General features: G+C 39.2%; 1 pseudogene; it reads left to right on the top strand.

Annotated features, from left to right (window-relative positions):
• Nucleotides 1-543: 543 nt before the first annotated feature.
• Nucleotides 544-1,502, top strand: LOC102826470 (annotated as a pseudogene).
• The last annotated feature ends 4,381 nt before the right edge of the window (nucleotides 1,503-5,883 follow it).

Raw genomic sequence — 5,883 nt, 5'->3', positions numbered from 1 at the left:
AGTAAAACATTAGTTTCTTGAAAAAATTCAATTGGCATTCCATTCACTTCTGGAGGCTTGGTTTTCACTAATGTTTTCAATGAAGCATAAACTTCCAACTTCCTCCCTCAATACCATCTTTTCAGTGAAGTTATTCAGTATTTCTTCAATCTTCTTTTGGTGCTTCATGCATCATTTAATATTCTGCCAATACAATACTTCAATATTGCAAGTTGACACTTGAATTTTTTCATGTAATGGCACTTGACCACAACAAATATATATCACTATCTTTGCCATTTCATACCTTAATTTTCTACATAAAACCTTTAAAAATGACTTTTCTTCTGTGGCCTAACGCAGGAATAAAGATAAGAAGTATATGTCTCTGGTTTCCTGGGGAAGTCCAGATAAGTTTAAAAAAGAAATAGATACCACTAACTATTTTTAAGCATTAAAAAACTGAGCTATGATGAAAATCTACCTATTATTTTTTATAAACCAAGAAAAGCACAAATGTCAATACTAAATAACAATTGATAAAAATCCAACCTTGTGGCTGCTACTGCCACGACATAGTCTGTGAGGCAGCCTCCTCCTGCCAACCGCTCCGCCGCATTGGAGGACATGAACGAGTACAGCAACAAAGAGGAATTCTCAGAGAGATCCAAGATAAACTCGAACAAGAATCAGCAGGACGATGGTAAAATGTTTATTGGAGGCTTGAGCTGGCATACAAGCAAGAAAGACCTTCCTGAGCATTTGTCTCATTTTGGAGAGGTTGTAGAATGCACAATTAAAACAGATACAGTCACTGGATGGTCAAGAGGATTTGGATTTGTGCTTTTCAAAATGCTGCCAGTGTTGAAAAGTTTTCGGTACTGAAAGAACACAAACTGGACAGCAAATTAATAGACTCCAAAAAAGCCTAAGTTTTTAAAGGGAAGGGACCCCCCAAAAAAGGTTTTTGTGGGTGGGTTGAGTCCAGATACTTCTGAAGAACAAATTAAAGAATATTTTGGTGCATTTGGAGAGATTAAAATATTGAACTTCCCATGGATACAAAAACAAATGAAAGACGAGAATTTTGTTTTATCACATATACTGATGAAGAGCCAGTAAAGAAATTATTAGAACGCAGATATCATCAAATTGTGTCTGGAAAGTGTGAAATCAAAGTTGCACAGCCCAAAGAGGTATATAGACAGCAACAACAACAACAGAAAGGAGGAAGAGGTGCTGCAACTGGTGGGAGAGGGGGTACTAGGGGTCATGGACGAGGTCAGGGCCAAAACTGGAACCAAGGATTTAATAACTGTTATGATCAAGGATATGGAAATTACAATAGTGCGTATGGTGGCGATCAAAACCATATTGGCTATGGTGGATATGATTATACTGGGTATAACTGTGGGAACAATGGATATGGACAGGGATATGCAGACTACAGTGGACAACAAAATACATATGGCAAAGTATCTCGAGGGGGTGGCAATCACCAAAACAATTACCAGCCATACTAAGGAGGACATTGGAGAAAACAGGAAGAGATGCTAAAGTAACCCATCTTGGCAGGACAACATTGAAGATTGGTCTTCTGTTGATCTAAGATGACTTTTTGTAAAAGATTTTTTGTGTACAAGACACAATTGTGTCCAACTGTATATAGCCACTACTTAGTTTTCTTTGTTTTTACTTTGTCCTTTGCTATCTGTGTTTTGACTCGATGTGGATTTGTGTTTATACAAACTTTATTTGTATGATTTAATGTCAAACCTCAAATAAATGCTTTCTTATGTGAAAAAAAAAAAAAAAATCCAACCTTGTGGTCTAGTGCATTATCCTGCAGCACCAGACTAGGGTTCATATGTACATTTTGTTTTTTGTTGTAGTTAGATGCCATCAATTCGGTACCAACTCATAGCAACTTTATGCACAGCAGAATGAAACACTGCCCGATCCTGGGACCAACCTCACTATTGTTGCCATGCTTGAGCCCATTGATGCTGCCATTTGACAATACATCTCGTTGGGGGTCTTCCTCTTTTTCTCTGACCCTCCACCTTACCAAACATGATATCTTTCTCCAGCAACTCCTCCATCCTGATAATATATCCAAAGTATGAGAGACAAATTTTGGCCATCTTGGCCTCCAAGGAGCACTTTGGCTGCACTTCTTCCAAACGGATCTATTGGTTCTTTTGATAGCCCATGGCATTTCAGTATTCTTCTCCAACACCATAACTCAAATGCATCAATTTTTGTACGATCTTCCTTATTCACTGTCCAGCTTTAGCATGCATATGAGGTTATTGAAAATACCATGGCTTGGGTCAGACACACCTTAGTCCTCAAGCTGACATCTTGGCTCTTTAACACTTTAAAAAGGGCTTGTGCAGCAGATTTGCCTTATTCAATATGTCATTTGATTTCTTGACTACTGCTTCCGTGTTGATAGTTGATCCAAGAAGAATGAAGTCCTTGACAACTTCAATCTTTTCTCTGTTGATAAGAATGTTGTTTATTGGTCCAATGATGAGGATTTTTGTTTTCTTGACATTGAGATGTAATCCATAACGAAGGCTGTGCTCTTTGATCTTCATCAGTAAATGTTTTAAGTCCACCACTAGTCTGTCAGTTTGTCATACTGTGATGGCTTGTGAGTTGCTGTGATTATGAAAGCTATGCCACCACTCTCTTAAATACCAGGAGGGTCCCCCATGATGGACAGGTTTCAGATGAGCTCCCAGACGAAGACAGACTAGGAAGAGTGATGAACTACTTCTGAATATTTAGTCTTCCTTATAGGTGTTTAGATATTATCCTATCACAAAAAATATTGTATTTCAAGACACTTCTTGAAGTGTTCTTTTTGATGATGAATGTGATTGCCACGTCTGACAAGTGGCTATACTCTGCGACCCTCATGGAAAGATTAAACCTGAGTAGGGGTGATGGGAGATTAGAAAAAAAGAAAGACACAGACACAAAATGAGATAAGAAAAGTTAAGACCGGGTGGCCACAGCACTCTGAGAGAGATACTGTGATACTGGTCTACGTTCAGCTCATTTATTATATACACAGACCAAAGGAGAAAGCTGAGGGTAGGAAAAAGATTGCAAAAAACTTGGTGTATAAATGCAAGCAGTAAGTGAGACTTTATCAGAAGAATGTAGTTGCTAGGGAAACAGAGATAGAGTAGAGATGTTTTTGCAGACTAAACTGAAAGCCATGGCTGCATACAAGGAAAGACTGCAAATTCCTTGTTCCTTGAAGCAGGGGCAAGTTCCTTAGGGGACAGCCTGACCTAGGAGCAACCCTATTTTCTGGACCACACCTGTTTAGTTGCAGTCCTTCGGTTAAACTGCCCCCCAAGTCTGAGACCTTCAGTTCAGCAGCTCCCAGCATGTGATGCCATTCTTCAATTTATCATTCCTAGCATAGTAAACCAAGGAGCTCTGGTAGAGTAGTGGTTACAAATCAGGCTGCGAACAGCAAGGTCAGCAGTTTGAAACCACCAGCCGCTCCGCGGGAGAAAGATGAAGCTTTCTGCTCCCGTAAAGATTTACAGCCTCAGAAACCCTGTTCACAGTCGCTATGGGTCGCAACTGACTCAACGGCACTTAACAACAACAACAACAGCATAGTAAACCATATAGTTAGCAGGTTAAAAATGCTTAATACCTGTCTCTGTTTATTAATGCCTCAGATATCTATCTTTATACATTGCATTTCATTTTTGACAACTCATTTTCCTAGATTTATACTTTGTATAGTTCACATTCTAATTATAAATGGATATTTACAGCTAATCTTTTCACCATCACTCATGCCACATCAGCAAATGAAGTTCTTGAAAGCCTAATCCATTCAAGTCATTAAATTCAACTTTACTATGAGGAGGCAGCTCTTACTCAGCTGTATTTTGAGTGCCTTTCGACCTGAGAGGCTCATTTTTTGTCACTTTGTCAATGATTTGCTGCTCTTCATAAGGTTAGTTGATAATCCCTCAGAAAGGGATCGCCTATTCCTTCTTTCTAGACTTCTCTTAATCTGCAAGCTAAATTGGAACCTGCCCATCATTGGTGACCCTGCTGGAATTTGAAAAACCAGTGGCAAAGCGTCCATCATTAAAACAACATGCAAGCCACCGCAGTGGCTTATATACTGACAGATTGTTATGATAGCCATCCTTTTTGTGTGTCAAATTCATGAGTGTTGTTATCATTAGGTGCTGTCGATTCACTTCCAACTCAGAGTGACACTATGAGCATGAGAATGAAGCACTGCATGATCTTGCACAATCCTCACAATTATTACTTTTGAGTCTATTGCGGCTGCCACTGTATCGATCCTAATAACATGTCTGAAGTATAAGCATTCTGGCTGTACTAATCCCAACAGATTTATTGTTATTCTTCTTCTTCTGGCAGTCTAAGATTCTTTTAATATTCGTGTCCAACACAATCATCCAAATGCATCCATTCTTCTGCTGTCTTCCTTATTCATTGGCCAAATTTCACATGGAGATGAGGCATTGAAAATACCATTGCTAGGGTCAGCTCTGGTAGCGTAGTGGTTACGAATCGGGCTGCGAACCTTAAGGTCAGCAGTTCGAAACTACCAGCCGCTCCGCAGGAGAAAGATAAGGCTTTCTACTCCCGTAAAGATTTACACCCTTGGAAACCCTGTACAGGGTCGCTATGGGTCGGAACCGACTCGATGGCACTTCACAACACAACAACAAGGGTCAGGCTAAAGGAGCTCTGATGGCATAGTGGTTACGAATCAGGCTGTGAACATTAAGGTCAGCAGTTCGAGACTACCAGCGGCTCCGCAGGAGAAAAATGAGGCTTTCTGCTCCCGTAAAGATTTACAGCCTCAGAAACCCTATACAGGGTCGCTATGGGTTGGAACCGACTCAACGGCACTTAACAACAACAACAACAGGGTCAGGCTAATCTTAATCCTCAAATTCATATCTTTGCTCTTGAAAATTTTAAAAAGGTCTTGTGCAGAGATTTGCCTTACACAATACATCATTTAATTTCTTGACTGTGGCTTCCATGATTGCAAATCCAAGCAAAATGAAATCTTTGACAACTTCAATCTTTTCTCCACTTACCATGATGTTTGTTGGTTCAGTTGTGAGCATTTTTGTTTTCTATACTTTGAGATGCAATTCATACTGAAATCTATACTCATGGACTTTCATCAGTACATATTTTAAGTCCTCTGTTTTGAGCAAGCAATGTTGTATTATCTGCTTATTGCGGGTTGTAATGATTCTTGCTCCAATCCCGCTGTCATGTTCTTCTTCATATAATCTCAAATTATTTGCTCAATATAGAGATCGAATAAGTAGGGTGAAAGAATACAAAACTGGCACACATCTTTCTTGATTTTAAATCCCTGTTCTGTTTGAGTGACAGCCTCTTGGTCTATGTACAGTTTCCTGATGAACACACTTAAGAGTTCTGGAATACCCATGCTTCCCAATGACTTGAACTGGAGAATGACTTGTCATGATCCACACAGTTGAAAATTTATGCATAGTCAATAAATTACAGGTGAACATCTTTCTGATAGTTTCTTCTTTCAGCCAAGATCCACCTGACATCAACAATGATATTTCTCTTTTCTTCCATACACTTTAGCTTCACTATACTCAAGAGCAAGTTTAAGAGTCTCTTTTGACATCTATTATGGTCTCTTCTTTCTTTCCTGTCATCTTTTTTTTTTAATTTGTTTTATTGTTAATTATGTGATAGTATAGGAGAATATTAGTTTTACATTCATCCTATCGTATATCGTTTCATTGCCATGCTTACAATCCCCTCCATGCATCATCAACCAACCACAGGGTATGTCCTTCAAGCCTGCCCCCTGGTCATCAGCACACA

This window comes from Chrysochloris asiatica, unplaced genomic scaffold, assembly GCF_000296735.1.
Source record: "Chrysochloris asiatica unplaced genomic scaffold, ChrAsi1.0 scaffold00279, whole genome shotgun sequence".
NCBI classification, from domain to species: Eukaryota; Metazoa; Chordata; class Mammalia; order Afrosoricida; family Chrysochloridae; genus Chrysochloris; species Chrysochloris asiatica.
This window is presented reverse-complemented; position numbering and strand designations above follow the sequence as displayed.